Here is a 23,446-nt window from a genome sequence, read left to right as displayed (position 1 = left end):
CAAAAGAAACATACATCGAAGTGGGGTGGAATAAATTTTTAAAAAGAGAGGAAAGCAAATAAAAATTTTAAAAAGTGAAAGAAGAGGGAAAGAAAGAAACTGAAAGAAATTAGGCTGACAGGAAGGAACATATGAAATGCAGCTGTGATGCTCATTTGCTCTTCTTTTAAAATGTAAATTACTTCTGAATTTTGAAGTCAAGGTCTTGATATTTTCCTGTGGAAATATAGCTGTATACTCTCCAAATAGTCTCTTCCCCAAGACGAAAGATAATGTAGTTTTACTGTAAGGAATTTAAAAAATAGTACTAAAAACCTAAAGGCATTTCAGTGTAAGTTGTCAGCAATAGACAACAGCTTTGAAAACCTCCAAATTTCCTAGCCTGATGTAGGCACAAAGAGAGCCAGAGACTTGGTTGCCTGGCAACCGCGCTCTTCGCAGCCAGCTGGAGTAAAAGGAACCTGCTGGTGCCAAATGGCCTTTCACCTGCTTCTTTAAAGGGAAATCAGAGTGAAAGAGTTACCTTGAAAGGGCCAAAGCGCCCCTTGAGAAACAGAGGCTTGAGAAACCTTCCCTTAGCTTCATTTTATTTGGGAGTCACTTCAAAGGAGGTTTCTAATGCCTCAGTCATTAGGGGTGCTTTTCTCTCCCCTTCCCGTCCTCTGGGTACCATCCTGGATTATAATAGGCTGCATGCTTGGGGGTTCTGACGTCATATGCAAGGAAAAGGAAATCACTTTAAACTTTTTGCTCCGAATTGATAGCTAAATTCTGAAAACCAGGAAAAAATACTTGTAAATCTTTTGGTGACGACCTACAATGAACAAATTATCTCCCCATTTTTTTCATTAGATTTGCTTTCTGATAATACTAGGACTAATAAAGTATATTCATGATGCAAAAAGACTTAGAAATAACTACTAAAATGTTTTGTTCTTACTTAAACACCTGGTGATTGAATTTATTTTAGAAAATTTACTTGGGTGGCTATTTTAGTGGAAATGTGAAAAGTGCCTAGAGGTGAGTTAGTCTAAAGAGGAGTAAGTTCTTTCCAAAAGAATTCATACAGCCCATTCCTAAAATGGAAAGCATTCTACTACATTACATTTTTGTCAGTGGAAACTTTAACCTTTGTTAGAAAGTACATTTGTTTTAATAGAAGCTTAATAAATATTTCCCAATTAGCCCAGTTCTCTTACCGTCAAACAGAAGAATGCAAGTGGAAATCTGAGCAACTAGCTGCATCAATCAAAAACTAAGTCACTGAAGGGGAAGCCAGATGGCTCAGTTGGTTAGAGCTCGAGCCCTGAATTATAGGGGTGCAGGTTCAATTCCCACATAAGCCAGTAAGCTGCACCCTCCATAACTAGATTGAAGACAGTGAACTGTCGCCAGCTCTTAACAACAAGGTTGCCGGTTCAATTCCCACGTAGGATGGTGGGCTGCGCCCCTTGCAACTCAGACTAAAAACAACGACTGGATTTGGAGTTGAGCTGCTCCCTCCACAACTATGTAGATTGAAGGACAATGACTTGGAGCTGATGGGCCCTGGAGAAACAGTTTCCCAATATTCCCCAATTAAAAAAAAAATTAGAAACAAACGAAAAAATACAAAGCACTGGAGAAAGCATTTAGAGCAGTGGATTCTGGTCCTCACCTCTGTCACTCAACACAGCATGGGAATTCTAACTTGGGTAAAATTCTGAATACAAAACCTAAAAATATGTAATGTTAAACTTTTGAAGTTATTCAAATGATACATATTTCAGTTTTATTCACTACCAATAAGTGTAATTACTTTTTACACATTTTAGAGGACTTTTCACTCTTATTCCTCTATTTTATTGTACTTTACCAAGATATGCTTTTATATTCACCTCCTCATTCCACCTCCAGCGTTGACGAGTAAATGTGTTTTCATTCTCCACATGACTTCTCCAAGGCAGTATTCTGTGGTTGTCAGTAGGTATAGAATCATTTAGAAGACTTTCCTCAATAAAGGTGAAGAGGTGTCAAGCAGCTAAAAAGAAACACAGAACAGCTTATAAGCATTCCTAATACTTCTCCCAGAGGTCAAATCAATTACTAGAGACGGCTGAAAGTAGAGAGGAAGGGTGTTATTTCGCTCTAAGTTGAAGGTACATCTGTCTTGGAAGTTTATGGCTTTCACCTTCTCAGGAACAACTACAGGGACATTCACTGACATTATCATTCACCTAAACTTACCTTAAAGTTAAAAATTCCCCAAAAATGTGTATGTGACAAAATGTGGTATATTTGGTCATCCAGTGATTTTTAAGTAATTAAGTGCTTAAGCAGAGTATTTTCTCTTCCAGGACAACTAGAGTATTTCTATAATTATCTATTATTAAATAGCTTTTTAAAATTAGACTTAATTTATAAAGTTAAAATGGAAGATTATTTTTCCCCCATAATTCTTTGGAGAAAAGCAATTTAGGGTAGAAGATGGGACCTGAGGCCATAAGTGAACACACAGCTTTTTAACTTTGACTACATGTTAGAATTAACTGGGAATTTTTTTTATTTCCTACCGGAAACCTCTGCCAGGAAGGTTGTGATCTTGATTTCACATCTGAATCAATTCTGTACGAAACACCATCAGTACATGCCCACAAACTTCTAAGTTAATTGAGATTTAAAATCTTAAAAACTGTCTTATTTTCTGGAAGGTAGACTTTAGGACACTAGTTAAACTCTTACAGAAAACTGAGAACAGTGTTTATATTTTTTATGCCTGATTGCTTTTCTCAACACCTGTGTCTCTCTGTACATGTGCTTATGTAGCATTCCATTCTAAAGATGTACTCTCATCTTAATATTAATGTCCTAAAAAATTTAAAGAGATAATTAATGTTAACAAAAATATCCTATATTATGTAGAAGTGTAAGTATTGAAGTAGATGTTAGCTCTTACTTCTACCATCCAGCCGAGTTACACTTTGGTAGCAGAGAGCAATTTCAGTCAGCTATGTTGCAACTGTACAACTCCAAGTGCGCACAATTTACTTTCTATAGAGAAAAATATACAAATTGAGTGAACTACTTTTGCCACAGAACCAATAGATATTTCTTTAATGACTAATATTTTCTGATAGAATTTTAAGGGTGTGTGTAATATTATATCATCCTTGAAAGTAATAGAATGATTCATATTGTTAATAATTCTCCAGCTCTAATACTACTTACAAAAACCAGCAGATATACATTTTGTCATTTGTTACCACACATCATAATCTGTAAATTGCATCATTCTATGCCTAAAAAAAGAACAAATTCTAAACCATTTTATGTTAGATGTACTCACCTGGCTTACTGTTTCAAGCTGACTGAAAAGTTGGTGCTATAACTACCTAGTAATGAGACAGAGAGATACACTAGATTTTCATCTACTGAACGTTCTATTGATTTGCTACAAACTGTTCCTGTGACCTCTGTCCTTGAGTCTTATAACTGTTAGGGGTCCTTGATTCAAGGAAGAGAAATCAATTCTCTCTAATTTAAACAGAAGTGCGCTTTACAGGAAGGATATAAGATATTAAGAATTGTTAAGAAAACTGGAAATCAGGCTCCCAAAACAGGCAGACACCAAGCAAAGGCAGGCAGGGAGCATCAGGTGAGCAACCTCTGTAGAACACATCTGGTCAGAAAGCAACCATTAGCTCCAGTACGCTTACCACCATGAGACACCACTGCCCCTGGGCATTACTACAGAAACCAATGGATGCCATGGCAGTCACTGCAGTACATGGCACCAAGTACTAAATCTAAAACTGTCCCTCCATGCTTGTATTTACTACCCCAGCATCAATGTCCCTAGCAGAAGAGTTTGATCTGCTGAGCTAATGTCACTTACCCACACACCTAAATGCCAGTCATAGGGAGAAGGAAAGTTTTCCTTCTTTTGGCTTCTGTACAGGGAGCTTGAGCTATAGATCCCACCAAGATTCTTAGGATGGAATATTTCTTAAAATACAAAAGGGATTTGGAAAATGGATGGCTAAAAAAGTGAGGAGTGGTGGGGGGTGTCACCTCCCAAGAACTGTGAATGAATAATAACCATTATTAATAGAGAGTGAGGGCAAGGGGAGCATACATTCCATTGATTAAAAAAACTTGTAGAATCAACTTCAAATATTAAGCACAGACAAAATTATCATTGGTTAATTTAGGATGGTTGACTCTGGGGTCAGGTACAATTTTGTGTTACTATTTTGTTATTGTGGCTAAGACAGGTCATGGGAACACATACCAGGAGCCTTACATATCAGCAATAAATGCAGTTGCCAGCATGGTGTGATTTAATGGGCAACATATTAGATGGCTAAAAACTGGCCATTATTTCTAATGAATAATAATAAATGCACAACATATCAATATTTGTGTGATACAAGTAAATCAGTGGTTAGAGGGAATTTTATAGTTTTAAACGGTTATATTAGAAAACAAGGAGTATTTGAAATCAGATATTTAAGATTCCATGTTAGGAGTCCAGTGAAATATGATCAAACTAAAACAATATCAAGTAGAACAAAAGATATAAAAAAGACAAACTGTAAAATAGAAAACAAACTATGGATAATTAACAAAGCTGAAAGCTGGTTCTTTGAAAATATCATTGTAATTAATCATATCAACAGAACATAAACTAAGACAAAATCATCTCAATAAATGTAGAAAATATTTTACAAGACAAGACTCATTTATGATTTCTTGAAAGCTTTCAGAAAATTAGTAATATTAATAAATGGGAATAAAAAATCACATATAAGTATATGAAAAAATGCTTAACATCAGAAGTTATCAAGAAAATTCAAGTTAAAACCACAATGAGATAGCACTTCACATTCACAAAAACAGCTAAAATTAAAATGACTGACCATACTAAATGTTGACGAGGAACAAGAAATCTACATTGTGGTGGGTATATAAAATGATACAGACATGGGAAAATAGTTTTGCAGTTTTGTATAAAGTTAAACAAATTTGTACCACATTACCTAGCAATTTCACTCCTAAATATTTATCTGAGAGAAATTAATATATTCTCTCAGATAAATACCTAGGAGTGGAATATATATCCACATAAAGACAAAGATGTTCATAGCCTAATTATTCATAGTAGCCTAACACTGGAAAACTTAATTGGCCATCAACAGGAGAAGGAATAAACTGGTATTTCATACAACGGAATACTACTGAGCAATAAAAGGCATGAGGCACCAGTATATGCAACAACATGTGAGTCTCCAAACATTTTACTTCATAAAAGAGCCAGACAAAAAGATTAGATAGATATAGATATAGATATAGATTCTGACAATTAAGTTTGTGAACTCATCCTGGAAAAAGTGTTACATACCTCACTGCTGAATAGCACTATGGTCGCCTTCGAAGTACTCGCCTTGGGAAGCTATGCACCGATGCCAGCACCTAGTCAATCCTTTAAAGCAATTTTGGAACTCTTTTTCTCGAATGGCCATCAGAGCTGTTGTTGTATTACCCTTGAGGTCCTGAGTGTCATCAAAATGTCTTCCTTTCAATATTTCCTTTATCTTTGGGTGAAGAAAGAAGTCATTGGGGGCCAGATCAGGTGATTAGGGAGGGTTCCAATTCAGTTATTTGTTTACTGGCTAAAAAGTCCCTCACAGACAGTGCTGTGTGAGCTGGTGCATGGTGCAAGAGTCATGAATTGTTGATGAAAAGTTCAGGTCATCTAACTTTTTCAAGCAGCCCTTTCAGCACTTCCAAATAGTAAACTTGGTTAACTGCCCAGTTGGTACAAATTCATAATGAATAATCCCTCTGATATCAAAAAAGGTTAACAGCATCATTGCAACAAGTTCACGAACTTAATTGTCAGCCCTTCGTGTGTGTGTGTGTGTGTGTGTGTGTGTGTGTGTGTGTGTGTGTGTCTGTGTGTCTGTGTGTGTGTGTCTGTGTGTGTGTGTCTGTGTATGCATGTGTGTTATATATATATGCATGTGTATATATGTATGTATATATGTATGTATGTATACATATATGTTATATATGTGTGTATGCCTGTGTGTTATATATATTACAATCAATGTAATATATATACAATGTACATATATATATATATATATATATATATATATATATATATATATATATATAATTACATTGATGTGAAGTTCTTAAAAAGGCAAAACCAATGTAAGGTGAAAGAAAATCATAAGAATAGTTTTCTTGGGGTTTGGGAGAGTACATTGACCAGGAAATGGGATTAGAGTACTTTTGGCTAAAGAATATATTCTATAACTTGTTAGGGAATTGGCTATATGGGTATGCTATTTTTTCAGACCTCACTGAATTGTGTCCTTATGATTTCCATATTTCAACTTACATACGTTTTACCTAAAAAGGAAAACTTAAATATTAAACTCTAGTTAGGTTTGCTCTGAAACTCTATTTTGTGTATTCTAGGATTGAGCAAACAAATAAATATATTGAAGCTAATTGGAGCAAGTTTTCTCATTTACACACACACACAAATTTTCTAGTTCTATTCACTGAGAGAGCATGGGAGCAAAGACACACCAATAGCAATGGCATGCCTACTTTAGATCCTGGTTTCTAAACTCCATTCTCCATTAAAGGAAACCATGATTCCTAAAAGAAATAGATGATACCAGTGCTAAGCATGGAAAGTACAAGATAAGCCTGGAACCTCTTGTTGTGACAAAAAGTAAAGAAACAAAGAACAAGGAGACATGTCAAACATCATTCAGCTTAAAAAGAATCATGTGCCCTGACATGATTCTCTGGCTAAATCTGACAATTTAACCACCAAAATTAATCTTAATAATAATGGGTTATAATCTGGTGAATAAAAAAACAATTTGTGACTCCATACTGACATAAATAAATACATGACTAAATAAATAAATGAGGGAAAAGGAAATGTACTTTTCATGGTAGAATGCAGACCAATAAATGAAGAAAGAATGATGGAGGTAGAAAACCCTGGGTGGACATTAAATCAAGTAGATAAAAGTTTGATGAACAAGATATTTTACATAGTCTCAAAGCATCTCTTCACAAGTTACCTATTAATTATGAAGGAAAATAGTGACTTTACCATGGAGAAACCTGGTGAACACCACTTTACCCAAGTAATCAAAACTAATGTCACTAACACTAATGCAATCTGAATCATGTGCTCTGATATGATTCTCTGAAAAGAGTAAAATATCACTTCAGTGGAATTCCAGACAAAAATGCATAACTTGAAACTAATAAAGATGAAACATCAGGTAAACTCAAATTGAGGGATATTCTACAAAATCATTAATCTATGCCCTTCAAAACTTAAGACCAAAAACACTAAGCATGGCTAAGGTGTATTCCAAATTAAGTGATACAAAAGAGACAGGAAAAATAAATGTAAACCATACTCCTGGTTTGGATTATGAATAGGGAAAAAAATGGGGCAATATCCTCATTTTAATAACTATCTTGTTAATAGGAGAATAAACAGGTTCTTACACAACACACTGAAATATTTAGGGGTGAAAATTCATAATGTCCCCAATTTGCTTTCATAAGAATCAGAAAAAATATACTAACATGCAGGTATATCGAGAGGAAGTAAATAGGAAAAGTATAAATAATCGAATCTGGGTATAGGTTACATGGGTATTCCTAGGTCTTTGTACAATTCCTGAAACATTTCTGTAAGTTTGAAAGTATATCAAAATAAAAAGTTAGAAATAAATCAGTAAAAGTCAGACATTCTCCCCCTGCCTCCCTCCCCCGCCAAAAGCTGCACACAGAAGATTATTAAGTCGAAAAAAAACAAAAACAAAAAAAATAGTACAAAATTCCAGGTTTTCTAGCTCCAGGGTCTTTGAAGGATAGTTCTTAAACATAGGATGGAAGAAAGCTCCTTTTTTGCTCTACTAGGAAAAGTCCCTGAAGGTAATACATGCCTTCATCTCAAATCTGGTTCTATCTTGTTTGATTGCAAGAATAGGAGTAAGGAAGTGAGAATCAGGCTGATTACTCTTTTGCCTTAGGGGAAGAAAAAAATATATTATTGGTGAAATATTTTTGATTCATTTTTTATAAAATGATAAGGAAAACTTTTTCTAAGGTAGCTGGATATTTGTAAGCCTACAGCTATTCTGAAGACTTAAAATGCACACAGCAGTTTGAGCACTGTCAATCATTAACTCTGTGAGATTTAAGCGTTCTGTTTAGCGAGATCAAGATTCTTTTTTGTTTGAGAAAAAAAAAGGACTGAGTTAACTGGGAGTGAGATCCCAAGACATTTGCATCCTTTTCCTTACCAAACTATTTCTTCTACTCATTTATAGCTTATGGTCCACAGCCTTTATGTGATAAGTTACAGCAAGCATATTTTTCACTCACTAATGAACCCCGATTAGAATTAAACCCTTAAAGGTAATATTTGTGACAAAGTCACATCAGAAAGTATTTATAGCTTTCCGATATGCCCTCAGTAACTTTGAAAAATCCATAACAATAAATTATCGATTTCTTTCCAAATTTTCTATATTTATTACAAGTGATACTTTCTGTCATTTACTATTATAGATATAAAATGTCTAATATGTAAGCTTATCATAAGAAGACATACACGTAGTCTTGCAATTAGCTCAGGCTACTACCTGGTGGTATGAAAGATGCTCTAACTCATACTATGTCTTTTTCATATTGTTGATTAAAAGTTTTTTGAAGTAAAGCAATTAATTCTCATTGGAATAAAAATGTGTTAGTATTGGACACTTTATAATTATATTTTCCTTGATTATCTCATTGATCCTCAGTTTCCATATGTGTAAAATAGAAATTATGAATGTTAAATGAAATCACATATATAAAGTGCCTAGTACAATATCTGGCACATATTAAGTACGCAATAAATGGCATCCATATATACAGATTATTTTACATTGGATAGCTTCGAGTTAAGAGTACCATACTGAACACGTTTGTCATCTCTGAGATCAAGAAACATGGGATCTCATAAAAATTTTAGCAGCTAGAGCAGCAAAAACAAATTGGTAGATAGAATCCCAGGCTAGTGGCATGTAGAGGGGGATGTTGATAAAAAAAAAATGTGCTGGTTTCCTCCATCAGCCTCCTCAGTACCCCAGCAAAGCACAGAATTTGGAAGCATTTGATACAGAGGAGAGTAGAAAATTACAGAGAAGAAAACAGGTGCGTGTGAGGGGGGTTGTAGGTGGAGGAAGGAGATGGAAAGCAGGTTGACAGTCTATGCTCAGCCACCTCAATTTTCTTCCTCCTCTTCCATACACTGAATACAAGTAGTCAGGTACCCGAACCCCAGGAGCCAGAAACTAGAGGTTTAATTACTGGTAACATTGAATAGATGAGGATAAAATAATAGGAATATAGGGCACATAGTAGAGCAAGAATGAGGCATATAATTGAAAATAAGAGTAATTACTAATTCACGGTATACATAACAGACTAATCCTAAGACTTGTGCCTAACCCTAACCTTACTGGAAACCAATGGGAAGGCAGAAAATTGGAGAATTTTTTTCTGTAGAAATTAAAAATTCTAGAGACAGACTTCCCTGCATTGATATTTAGGGGCCTGTGTGACTGGCCATCATACTAAAGAGTTTCACGTGTGTGAGGGAGTGTTCATTATAAGCACCGGAGTCCACAGAGCTTCCAATCAAAACTGGATGTCTTTTTGTTAAATAAGAATGGTCACCAAGGATCATGAAACAGATAAAGACTCCAGAATATGAGAGAAGCCAAGAAAAGAAATTCAGAGGAAAGATAATGCTGGACATGGAAAAATATTGCAAAATTAAAATCAAAATGCAAATTCATACAACAGCGAGATAGAAGTTTTCACGTCCATAAAAATGGATGGTATTTATGAGGAAGAACTCTTAGCTAAAATAACATAGTTGAAACAAAAATGTCTACAGAATCTTAGAAGTAAACAAAATGTCAAGAAGATGGGAAGTGTGAAAGAAAAGCTAAGAACTGAGAGCATCAAACCAAGAGCTCAAATAACCAATTAATAAAATAGAAGGAAAAACAATAGAAGGAAAGTCATGATAATAATATTTTTTAAAAAGAAACTTTTCCAAGACTAAAGAATACATATTTCCAGATTGAAATGACTCAATGAAGTACAAGCACAACTATTTTTTAAACAATATCCAAACAAGATATATTGTCATGACATTTCAGAATACCATGTTAAAGAGACAATCCTAAACAAATTAATAGTCATAAAAAAAGAGGCACATCTAAACAAAGAGAATCAGAATTACATCAAGCTTTTCAACAATACCTGATGACTCAGAAAATAATTTTCAACCTAGAATTTTTTCATACAAGGATAAGAGTAGAGTGAAGATATTTTTAGACATGGAAAGATTCACAAAATTTTCCTTTCTCAGGAAATTGTTGGAAAGAAGTGCAGAATGCAAAATATATCTACACAGGCATTAGTGCCAAAGTTTGACAAATAAACTGTTTCTTTGTAGCTTAAATAATAGCTCATCTATGAAAGTAAGGGAGAATGAGGGACTACCTATAAATGATGAGTCAAGACAAAGTTTTAAGTATATTATTTAAAATTACAAGGTAACCAAAATAGAAATTAAAAAGTGATAACATTATATTGAAAGGAAAAGAAAAGAAGCAGGATGGTATAAGGTACATTTTTATCATCAGAGAAAGTTCATAGATGTTTGAAATTGATACTCAAAAATAGTTTTATAAACATATCTTCATGTGCCTCTAACTGGGGTTTGGATCTATAATGACATACCTGAAGAAACTGCATGTTCCCCACCTTCCCACGGAAGCCAAATTCCAAGATAAGCAGATTTTTTTTAATTACAGTGAGTTGTCACAGGGTGCCCATTTGGTACCATGACTTAAATACTGGGAGCATTGTTGGTTCCGGGGGCAGCAGAAGCCTGAACTTGAAGCAGATCACAGGGATCCCTGGCTGCTCTTGAATGAATCTTAAGCAGGACGGAGACTACAGCTTGCTGGCTGGCTACAGAAATTCATGAGCAAAGCACAACAACTACAGTAAATATTGAGGAAAATGCTTAACACTTAGAGCACACCGCACTCTGTATGGTTCAGCTCCACCTCGGGGAAGGCCCAATGGAGCATCAACAGGGGTATATCAGCCATCTCTTTCTCTTCAGGAGGCACAAATCAGTAGCTGGGGCAAAGAAAAACGATAGCTGATTCTGGTTGTAGGTGTCATTTCCACCTACAATGCAGCCAAATCTCTTTTGGAAAATCTGAGAGACACAAGAAGTGGGGTGTGCTGAGAGCCTACCCGTCAGTCTACTGAAGCTATTCATTCAGTAGACTTAGGCCTAAACTGTTAAAGTCAGTTTTCCTGTGAAAATTTACAGTTCAAAAGACCTAAGGTGAATTTTTATGTGTGAGGTCTAAGATTATTACTCATCATATTCCTGAAGCAGTTCTCTCAACAGTCCCTGATGGAATTATGAGAATTCTCTGCACCCAAAGTTGGATGATAGCTGCAAAAAGCCCTTTGCTATTATTAGCCAAGCTACAGATGTCTGCAGAAACATGCCTTTTTTTTTTCTCAGTCACATACCCTGCAAACACAAAGCTCTGTGAGCAAGAGGCATCTCAGCAGGGATGGTTACAGTAAGTGACTGCAGATAGCACATCACAGGGCACTTTCCTCAGATTCTCTCTCTCTGTCTCTCTCTCTGTCTCTCTCTCTGTCTCTCTCTGTCTCTCTCTCTCTCTCTCTGTCTCTCTCTCTCTCTCTCTCTCTCTCTCTCTCTCTCTCTCACACACACACACACACACACACACACACACACACACACACACACACACCACTCACATCACCCTGTAACATCTATATGAATCACAGGAAAAAGGCAACTCTGTTATCAAATAGTAAATACAAAACATGATAGGACATGAAATATTAGGTACATAATTTGCAATTCATAAATCTGAGGTTTGTATGTCCTGAGACAGTATAAATATTACAAGTTCTATAACCAAAGATTTTGTGAAGAGATCATGAACATAATGGATTTACTTCTCTAATTGTAATTCCTCAGTTCTGTGGGAACCCGTAAGGAGTAGGGGATCATGCAATATGCTCCACTCTGAGAGCCAAGCTTTCCTTTGGTTGTGCTGTGGTACAACCCTTCTGCCCTGTTTTTAGATGTTTATATCGCTCTTGTCTTGTTTCCAGTTTAAACACTAACCTGAGATTGAGATTATGCTTTATGTTCCTCTCTCCCTTTTTCTCTCCCTCACCCTCTTTTTCTTCTACTTTTCCTTATTTCCCGATGTTGATCCTTGTCTTCATGCTGAGAGGACCCATTCCTTCCATACTCCAACACTTCCCTCCTTACCCCCCCCCCCCCATTCCTGGATTATATAGCCGTTTCAGAGTTTGTCTCTATTATTTATTTATTGCTGTGTAACAAACAATCCCCAATTTAGTCACTTGAAATAACAGCAATTATTTCACAGTTTCTGTGGGTCAAGATTCCAGGCATGGCTTAACTCCGAGGCTCTACGACGTGGATCTCTCCAAAAAACAGCTCACACCATGGCAGCTTGCTCCAAGATAGTGAACAAGCTTTAAAGCAAGAGAGAGTGCCAGCAAGATGGAAGTCATTGTCTTTTGTAGTGAAGTCACAGAAGTGATATTCACTTAATTTTGCTGTGTTCAATTCATCAGATGCAAGTCACTAAATCCATTCAAGAAGAGGGGATTATCCAAGGGATTATCAAGAGGTGGAGAGCGTTGGAGGCCATTTTTGAGACTGCTTACCAAGCATGTGTCGAGTGAGTGGGGTGACTGTTTGTACAGGTTGGAGAAGAGAGATGAAGTATGGGAGCCATGTCAGAGCTGCCTACTGCCCTGGCTTGATGGCTCGCACACTCCAGAGCCACATCTGTCCTTTTCTTTCTTCTTTGACCCAACATCCATCTTACTTTGTCTTTACCATAAGGCTCTATACTCACTGAACTCTTGGTTTTAACCATTTGCCTGATAGCCTAATTTTTTGTCATGCCCAAGAGCAGTAACTAATATTTATATCTTGATGTATATACAGTTTACAAAGCATTTTCCTGTAAGGAATTAAGGTTCAGGAAGAGATAGCCGAAAGGCAGAAAACAGTGGTCAGAGAAGTAGAAACATCCAGATAGTGCAGGAATCATAACAATGAATAGTTTCAAGCATTCAGTGGTCAGTTATTAAGATCCCTGTGTTTCCCACTTAAAATTAGACTCACTGAATCACCATTGTAGATCTAGGATATTATTTGTAGACTACAGAGTTTTATCATTTGGTTTCTTTAGTAAGTTTAGTAAATTTGATATATTTGATGTGTGATTACTATAATAAACAGATCAAGTTATAAGAGTTGTAACTTTTAAATAGAAAAATATCACTAATTTTTAATATAACCATAGAAGCTGAATTAATATCAGGACTCTTTGCTTATTAAGGTCAGGTTCCAACAGTGGTTGCTATGGTTGTGTTTGATGGCTTTCATTGACTGCATAACAATTAGAAACATTTTCCTGAAAACTGATTTTGCTGGTAACCAGTGACTGAAGTGAATTCAGGTTCAGTCACCTTTTGTAATTTAATCCGGCATTTATTTTGCAGTCACGGCCATAGCCACATACAAATCAATCAGCAGAAAATACTTATTTATGTCAAATATGGATTTTCCAGCAAATAGCTTATGAAAACACCTTTCATGTGGATAATGACTAGAAGTAAAAAGTAGACTGATTCCCTGTAATTATAGCCTGGTGTTGCTTTAATCACCAGTAAGTAGTCTATTGCTAAGAAAACTAGCATACCCAAAGCAAGTCAGGACACAAACTATGGCTTAAATGAGGAGATAAAGGGGAAAAAGAAAAGGTAGTTTATTCTGTCTTATGTATTTCCCCCTCCACCACACCCCACTGTCTTGCATTTGGGTGTCTTCTCATTTAGATAAAGCTATTTAAGTGACAGTTGATGAACAGTGAATTTGTATTCCATGAGTACTCTCTCGCAGATTTGGATTACATACAGATGAAAAATAGTCCATATGGCTTTCAAACAAAATAAATGGCTGCACGCCCTGAAAAATTCTAGTGGAAAGGTTGGCATGCTAAAAGGTTAATTAAAATTTGACTCTGCAGGATGGATATTTTTATTTATAGAACCTTAGGCTGATTTTTAACAACCATGTTTTCTTCTCGTTAAAATACTATGAACAGCTAATAGCAATCAGCTCAAAGAACTGAATATCTTAAAGAAAGGGATGATTCATAGGTTTTTCAATAATCATTTTATAGTAGGTGTCTCCACTAAAGAACACATAAAGCATTTGTATTCAGCCATTGTCTGGTTCAAATGTCAGAATACATTAAGTTGGAAAAAATGAGGAGCGATTCATTTAAGGCTGTCTAAAATAAGTCATTGATATTATCATATAAATTTGATATTCCCCTAAAGGTTCTGAAATTATTCTCTGGCATGGCCTAACTCATAAACTGTGAAAGCGGACAATTAGAAGCATTATTTTTAAAAATAGGCATTAAGGAAACTCACATATATAACATAAACATAATATACTCGTATTAACATACATAATATACACTGGCAAATAATGACATTTAAGAAAAGCAAAAGTTCGTCATGGGAACATTATGTACACATTCTGACAGAGAGAGAGAATAAGAACCATTTTATCATTTTAAGTTCTGTAGGATTAAATATCCTTTTCCCCTACTCCCTGAGAATAGATCAAGAACTGGATTTAAATCTAAAGTGGAAAGATGCAAACATGAATAAACAGCTATAAGGGGAGGGAAGTAAAGATTTTAAAAAAAAAGAAAAGGGACATATCAGAAATGCATCCTCCCCAGATAAGTGTGTACTCCCAGGGACAGAAACAACCAATTCATCCTCAAACTCCTCACTCAATTTCTCTTTTTCTCTTCTTCCTTTATAATAAAACCCTTGAATTCTAGGTGGCATATCCTCTTTTAGAATCAAGATTACACATCCCCACCTTCTTCAAAGCAAGAAAAGACCAATAGCTTGGTCTAGGCCAGTGGAATGTAAATGGCAGTGGTGCCTGCATCTCCTCGTGCAGTGTCTATTTTCTCCTTTCTCCTTCCCGCTGACTGGAAGGTTGATGTACATGCTCTGTCCAGAGCAGCTTCTGATTTAATGAGTGAACTTGGGGATAGAGTGCTTGTAAGACTGAGCTATAAAATAAAAATAGCCTGAGTCTCTAATATTATGAAGGGTCAGACCAGTCCTGGATTGCTCTACCTAACTTGTACGTTAAGAGAGAAAGCAATTGCTACCTTTTAAATCCACTGTTATTTTGTTTTGTGTTGTTGTCACTTTAGAGTGCACCAAATCCTAATTAAGTACACACTCTAAGATGTGAATTTATTCTATAGAAATAAGAACAGCAACATCTCCACAGTTTAAGATACTAAATTTTAAAAACCAAAATAAATATACAATTTCCTTGGAAAGACAAGTGCACTAGACCAATGATTCTCAACTTTCAAGTACATCAAAATCACCTGACTGCTTGTAAAAACACAGATTGCTGGACCCCACCCCAACATATCTGATTTAGTGGGTCACAGTGGGGTGAAGAATTTGCATTTCTAAGAACTTCCCAGGTGATGCTGATGCTGCCTCACTACAGACACACACACATCCCAGGATATACCTCCCCTTCTAACGCATGCATACTCTGGAAGTCCTACAGCAGGATACAACTGCCCTCGTGCTATCATCAGAATATCCTAATTTCTAAATGTCATGCAAGGCCACTTTTAACATCCTGGAATACCTTTCCATTCACCTAACAAGCTCTACACATTATTATTTTAAATTGATCACAACTTACAAAAATAGTGAAATAAATATAATACAGAATCATGTTTTTAGTTATCATTTATTATAATATATTTATTTCAAGTTCCATTTTAGAAATCAGGTAAAATATATAAAATCCAATTATAGAAAAGTGGTTTTTGCTATCTATAAAGGAGGGAAGGGGATCATTTGTTTCAAAATCACCAAGAGCACTTATTAAAAATGGAGATTTTTGAGCCCCATCCCACACATACTGAATCAGAGCACCTGAAGGCGGGACTAGGAATCCTATTATTAATTTAATAAACGTCCCACGGGATGCTTATGAACCCAAATATTTGCTAATCATTGATCTTGTTGAAGTGTCACACTAGCTCAGGCTCACGATGATATTTTTAAGCATGAATGAGCATTAAACAGACAGCTAGAATGACCTCCTTAAAGATACAGGCAAAAACCTTGAAACTCACTTGTAGTTACCCGAGGGTAGTTGATGGTGTGAGATAGCAGGCAATCACCAGATTAAAATCATCCAAATAACGGAATCCTTCTATTGAATACTTTGTTTGAAAGATATTTTTCCCACTCAAGTTTCAGCTAGTTATTTGACATCCACCCATGTAGTCACAGAAGGGATTGTTGTCCTACAGGAGGTCTGTTGCAGACTGCACTCGCAGAGATATGCATATTGAGGAGAAGCAGAGAAAGCCACATCTCCTGGTTTTTTTCAGCATTGCAGAGACCTAAGTAGTAGCAAACAGGTAAGAAATAAGATATACAAATGGCCAACAGATACTAAAAAGATGCTCACTATCACTATTCATCACGGAAAAGCAAATCAAAACCACAATGAACTATCACCCAACACTTGTTAAGATGTCTATTAGCAAAAAGACAAAGGGTAATTGCTGGCAAGGACGTGGAGGAAAGGGAACCTACATGCATTGTTGGCGTGAATGTAAGTTGGTACAGCCACTGTGGGAAACAGTATGGATGTTCCTCAAAAAGTTAAAAAAGGTACTACCATATGATCCATCAATCCCACTTCCAAAGGAAATGAAACCGTTATCTGGAAAAGGTATCTGTACTTCTGTGTTCATTGCAGCATTATTCACAATAGCCAAGGTATAGAAACAACCTAAGTGTCCATTAACAGATGAATGCATAAAGAAAACGTGATATATATATATATATCTATATATATCTATATATATATATATATAGATATATATAGATATATATATATATATATACACACACACATATATATATATAAATGTGATATATATATGTATATATATATACATATATATATCAAATGGAATATTACTCAGTCTTTGAAAATAAGTAATCCTGCCATTTGCAACAAAACAGATAAATCTAGAGAGTATTGTGCTACGAGGTGAAACAAGCCAGACAGAGAAAGACAAATACTGCATGGTATCACTTATATTTTTTTAAAAAAAAAGAAATGAACTCAGAGTAACAGAGACTAGAAAAGTGATCGTCAGGGGCTGAGGGATGGGAAAAATAGGGAGATGCTGGTAAAAGGTTTTGGGCTCTCCATGGTTGTTAAGGTAAAGTCCAAATTGCCTATTGGACCCTAAAAGGTGCTTCATGATCTCACCCTTTCTTGTGTCTCCATCTTCATCTCTCACCATCCTTCTCCTCTCACTTGCACCACATCAAACTATTCGCATTTCCTCTGTGTCCCACTTTCTCATCTACAGCCTTTTCCCTCTGCTTGGAAAGCCCTCTCCAGATTTCTATACCCACCCACCTTTTCTCCCGGGATAACTCCCACTTAGCTGTCAGGACTCCACTCAGGTAACACCCCTTTTTGGAAGTCTCTCTGACCCTCCACCCTGGCCTGGGTTTCCATCATTATTATCTGTGATGTTGCCTCTCTCTCTCTCTCTCTCTCTCTCTCTCTCTCTCTCTCTCTCTCTAATTGTTCCCTCCCATTTTTTCCTTCTCCCTCTCATAAGCTATTAATATACATACTAACACATAAAATTGCTATTCCTTAGCCCAAAATTCTGAACTTGCAAATTCCAGCATTGGGAAACATTTCTAGACCGTAATTCATATTTGATGCACTTTTACTCTCTATTATGTGATTCCAAGGACTACTGAACACTGATGTCCTGAGGAAAACCATGGAGTGGGGAGTTTGCCTTCGCACTCACTCTATCCAGCTTTCAGATCTCCCTGTTTTTATGCTCTCACCCAATCAGAATGCTATTGTTCTCACAAGACACTTACTAACAGGACTCCATATTCTGGGTGTTTTCTCTTGAATCCCACTTAATTTGTACCCCCTTCAAAACTTGCCTATTCTAAAGCCAACCTCAAATTCTATGCTGCAGTTCATGCAGGTATCAGGAAGCAACCAGATGGGCATGGCATATGGACCTTAGAAGGAGAGGCACTAGCCGAAAACAAGGTAAACCAGAAGATAAACGCAGAAAGAATCGCCTGTGAGGGACTGTTGGACTCCACCCTATTTGTGGTCTCTGCAATATCCTAGTGCTCAGGTTCTAGTCAGCACTTTATCTGCCACACATCCAGCCAGCTGATTGTAAACAGTCCCAGACCAGAGAGAGATGCAGTTTACCTGATAAACTTAGATGACTCAGTGTCTCTACCTACTGCTATCTCAACTGCTTTCTGGGTTTTTGTTTTGGCAAAATCAGCAGCACAGCCCTGGCTCAGCTCCCCACTAAACATTCAATCTTGGCATTCAGTCTTGGCTCCTTCCCACATAGATTTACCCTGGGTCTCTAATACTGTATCCTATTCACTACCTGGCTTCCCTGTCTTCCCTCCATTTCCATGATTTCAGAATTTCTATGCCACATGCCAGGATGGGCACATCAGTAGGAGGAGGGTTTTCTAGCTAAGCCTTGACTGTGCTGGTGTTTTCATTTTCATTCAACTTTTGGTGAACTCTATATACTCTACACCACATTGTGGACTCAGTACTTCTCAAAGAGTTCCAAGTTAAAGATCTCTTTATGTACTGACAAGATATTGGAATTAAATAGATGAAACTATCAGATTGAGGAACCCCATAATAAGGGGATCTTGGACATGGTTTCTATTGAGATGCTAATCTCTTACAAGTACCACCTGTCACCTGGCCCACCAGCACCTCTTACAGTTCTGACAATATCTATATGATGGTATTGCTGTTATTCATGGTTTTAAATTACTTTAAATATTTGATCAATATTGACTTTGAGCTACTTTTCATTATTTCAGTATTAATTAATTTGGAATTATAAAAGTCAACTTTGCATTTATTACTGAGATTTATTTTACTGATCTCTGTACAAAAAGAATAACTTTTTCTTAATCCCACGGAGTGAAATGTAAATCTTCAGGATTAATGGAAATATTTCTCTCATCATACTGGTCACCCTCTTAGAAACTATCATCTCTTTATAGTGTATACTTTGAAAAATCTCTTTGTTTTACAGTTCAAAATGAATTCATCATAGAGGATGCCAGCTTAGAGCAATAAATGGGCAATAAATGCCTCTTTATTTAAAGACCAGGAAAACATTAATTATAACAGAATGGTGCAAACCTCCCTACTCTGATTCAGAAACATCTCTCAGTTTTTCCTCACTGGGATATAACCTAATATTATACATTCATATTGGTCCCTATTGTTGAAAAGAAGATGATAATAGCCACTGATATTCTCCAGACTAAATATATAAAAGGTTTATTCTAGTAGAAGTGACATGATGGATGTAACCAGCAGTACATCCACCTTTTCATGTGTGCGCGCATACACACACACACACACACACACACACACACACACACACAGGGAGGGAGGGAGGGACCTCTTGACCTGTGTGTCCCGTAATTGTCTACTGGGAGGTAAGTTGTTAGTGTTACCATAGAAATCAAATCCCCTTTCCCACAGAATAAGTCTGAACATATAAAAATGGGAGATATTCTGGCTAGTGGGAGGAGCTCTCCCTTTACCAGTATTGATTGTATTTCTAGTAGGAAAAGAAAAAAGAAAGCAGAACCAAATGTCTGACACACCTCCTTGGTCTTCCCTTCTCTTTGCGTCTTAGTCTTGCAAGTCCTCTCTACAAAGGTAGCTCTGCAATGCCTTCAATCAGATTTTTTTGGTTTATATTCTTGTAATTGTTTTATTAGCTTTACAACTCTGTTTAGTTCTTCTGTTGTTCGAATAAGCTAGCTCACCATTTTTGGACGCAGAACTCTTTTAAATAAGATATTGTTAAAAAAAGAATTATATTGGAATTCTAAGAATAGCAGAAAGTGTTGTTTAAGAAGACCTAAATATATTACGTAGGAAACAAAAGGTTAGGAAAATCACCTTTAAAAGAAAGAGAAGTTTAAGAGATGCAAACAATGGTATCTAAAACACAAATATGAAATATTCAACGTATACATAACAGGAATTCCAGGATAAGATGAATGTAAAAGAAGGAAGAATTAAACAGTTAAAGGCTAATCAAAGAAAGCTTTTATTCATTGAAGAATAACCTGAGAAATATCTGATCCTGGAGACTGGAAAAACAAAACACAAAAAACCACCTTACGTGTACAAAGAGAGTGAGTGCAGTTCTTTGCAAATAGCATGGAAAAATGGTTATTTCATGAAGTTATTACTCATTGTTTTCTTACATAAAAGACACCAAAACTTAGGTTCATTTACATCTCTACAATAATAAAAGCTTATAATTTTAAATTGGCATCTAAGTACATCCAAAGTTTCTTTCAATCGATAACTACTACTTGTCATCAATTTAGCGGCTATGGTCGGGAAGCATTATCATCTTCTTTGTTGTCAGGTTTGTTGTGGGAAGCTCAGGGATAATGCCTTAATCTACTGCAATCTATGATGATTTCATATTGTTCTCAATTTCCTTAACATGCTTTATCCTTACACTATGTTCATTTGTGCTTCACAGATCCAGGTTCCAAACGGGTAATTTTTAAATTTTTTAAAAAGTAAATGAGGACACTTAAGTAAGGTAAAGAGGACAGATAAATAATAAAAGGTAACATTTGAGGACATTTTTGTGAAAAGGAAACTCACTTTGGTTGGAAATGGAAGGAAGCAAAGTCATATGATTATAAATTACCATTTAATATAGTACAATTTCAGCACAAATTTGAATGATTCAACTGATGGAGCTGAGTTTGCTTGGTTGGCAATTAAAGTGGGGAACGAAGCAATGCTTTATAGGGTGGTAAATGTTATTTTAAGAAAAGAAACAGTATGTGGACCCTCACAGACTTAGTTAACAATCACACAGACCTGCTCCTTTGTCTTACAGACTTGCAAAGGTCATAAGGTGGATGACATCACCATATGTTTTTAACACCATGGCATAACCCACTTTGTTTCATTTACAACGGTAATCTAGTACTAATTACTTCAATGACTCCATAAAATACTAAATTTTCCATACACTCTTTGCCTATTTTCTTTTTTCTAAGTAATCTCTCTCTCACACACATAATGTGCACAGAAGATACATACAGAACTGAAATATTGCTGATTCGGTTGTAAATATATATGACAACAAAGGTTCAACTATACTTTCCCAAATCTTCAGATAAATGGTATGCCAATAAAATAACCCATCTTGTGCTGGCTGAGATAAATTTAGGCAAGAAATACCCCAGGAGCATATAAAGATGAGGCAATAACGCTAAAAGCTAAATGAGAAGATGATTGAAACATCATTGTGTAGCTTAAGAGCTTAATAATTAAGAAAAACAATGCTGGAATAAAACTGCTTAGGTTTGAATTGCAGCTCTGCAATAAACATTCGCTCATTTTTGACATTGCTCACTAGTGAGAAAAAGCTTCAAATATGGTATAAGAAATCGAAAATAACCACTAGTACAATCAAAAATAGAATGTAGACTTCCCAATTCACCAGAGGAGAAAAACAAGCCCACACACTGAGTCCAAATTAGAATACTGGGGGGGAAAAAGAGAAACTGGCAAGTCTGAAGAACTCAAAAGCACATAAAAAGTAAAGCAGAACAGTTTCTTCCTCATCCTCATCACACTCCCCCACTTTCCCTTCCTGTTCCCGAAAACGCCAGCTCCCTTACAGCTCTCTTCCAGCTTCCTATTACATACCTAAGCAAAGAGAAGAAAAGCAGTCATTTGGTATTGCGACTAAAGCTAGAGAGAGTAACCAGGGTGCTTTTAGCATAACAATACACAGGAAATCTGCATTGTACTAGGTCTGAGTAATATGTCGGATCCCTTTGCAGCTTCCCCTCCCACACAGTCCAAAAGGCAGCCACCCCTACACAATCCCAACCTTATCTAAAATAGAATAATAATTCCCTCAAGGCTGAGGAGAAAACTGAAGTCATTATCAGCTGGGAGGTGTGAAGAGAAAGTAGAGAAGGTTGGAAGAAGCAGAGGTTTTGAATTTCCTAAAATAATTCTAGAAGGAAAGCGTCATAAGGCAGCTCAAGATTTGAGCCTGAAGAGCTGGAGGGCAGAAAAGCCATTCCTAAATTCCACTGGATTCTCTGTGGGTTGGAGTGTCTCACTCAAGACCGTAGTGTTACTCTATGCATTTCTCTGACTCCTGTGAGCATTTGGTCTGCTAAGGGTGGGGCATTTAGTATTGAAAAGTTTCACCTCTCCTAGCTACTAGTAAGGGTACAAGAGTATATGAAAAGTACACGCAGGTAAGATTTCCCTGATAATTCAGGCTGTATCTTTGTAAAGAATATCTTCTTTTACTTACGTATTGGCCTCTAAAGAGAGTTTGCCTTTTTAGTAACTATACACCCCCAATACTAACACATGGTACATTCCCTGATCACTTATTCAAATGTTCAACAATTGGTCATTCATCTCTGCTGAGTAGGGAGTCTTCCTGTAGCCAGGGAAACCAGCTTAGAGTTTCCAGCCCTCTGGCATATTAAATGGCCTGCTATCCATCTTGAGATTCTTCTTTGGGTCAGCTTGACCTGTTCTGAATTCCTGACACTTCTTTCCTGTATTAGTGACAAATCCCTATCCATAAGAAGGCACAACTGAACATGACACCAATGCTGTGATCTATGTTAGTTTTGAGTTTATGTTAGTTTTCAAAATGTATTCATCATGACTAAATGTGATCTGTTATTCTGAATTGGATTCTGAAACAGAAAAAGAACATTAGTGTACAATTCTGTAATACATCACAATGTGTGTTCATCACCCAGAGTCAGTTCTCTTTTCATCACCATATATTTGAACCACTTTACCCTCACCTACCTATGTAATTTTACCAATAATTGTCACCCCAATAAACTTTAATTAAAACACACACACACACACACACACACACACACACACACACACAGGACATTAGTGAAAAGGTTTGTGAAATCTGAATGAAGTCTAGAATTCAGCTAAAATGAAGTATATAGTCTTCTGAAAAATGTACCATGTTTTATATAAGGTATTAATCTTAGGGGAAACTGGGTGAGGAGTACA

The 23,446-nt window shown here is 36.3% G+C and overlaps 1 long non-coding RNA gene across 3 annotated transcripts in view; it reads right to left on the bottom strand.

Moving 5' to 3' along the window:
• LOC141571686 (uncharacterized) overlaps nucleotides 1-23,446 on the bottom strand; it is a 250,298-nt gene that overhangs the window by 173,360 nt on the left and 53,492 nt on the right. For 2 of the 3 annotated variants that reach the window (XR_016020222.1, XR_016020223.1), the window contains one exon: nucleotides 1,878-2,020. This is a non-coding gene — a long non-coding RNA (uncharacterized LOC141571686). Of the gene's footprint in view, nucleotides 1-1,877; nucleotides 2,021-5,380; nucleotides 5,598-23,446 lie in introns of those variants that run through there. The other variant, XR_016020224.1, reaches the window with a different exon arrangement.

The sequence above is a fragment of the Rhinolophus sinicus genome, chromosome 2, assembly GCF_057876585.1.
Source record: "Rhinolophus sinicus isolate RSI-liver-muscle chromosome 2, RSI-T2T, whole genome shotgun sequence".
In the NCBI taxonomy this organism is placed as follows: Eukaryota; Metazoa; Chordata; class Mammalia; order Chiroptera; family Rhinolophidae; genus Rhinolophus; species Rhinolophus sinicus.
Note: the sequence above shows the minus strand (reverse complement) of the source record. Positions and strands in the feature narration are given on the sequence as shown.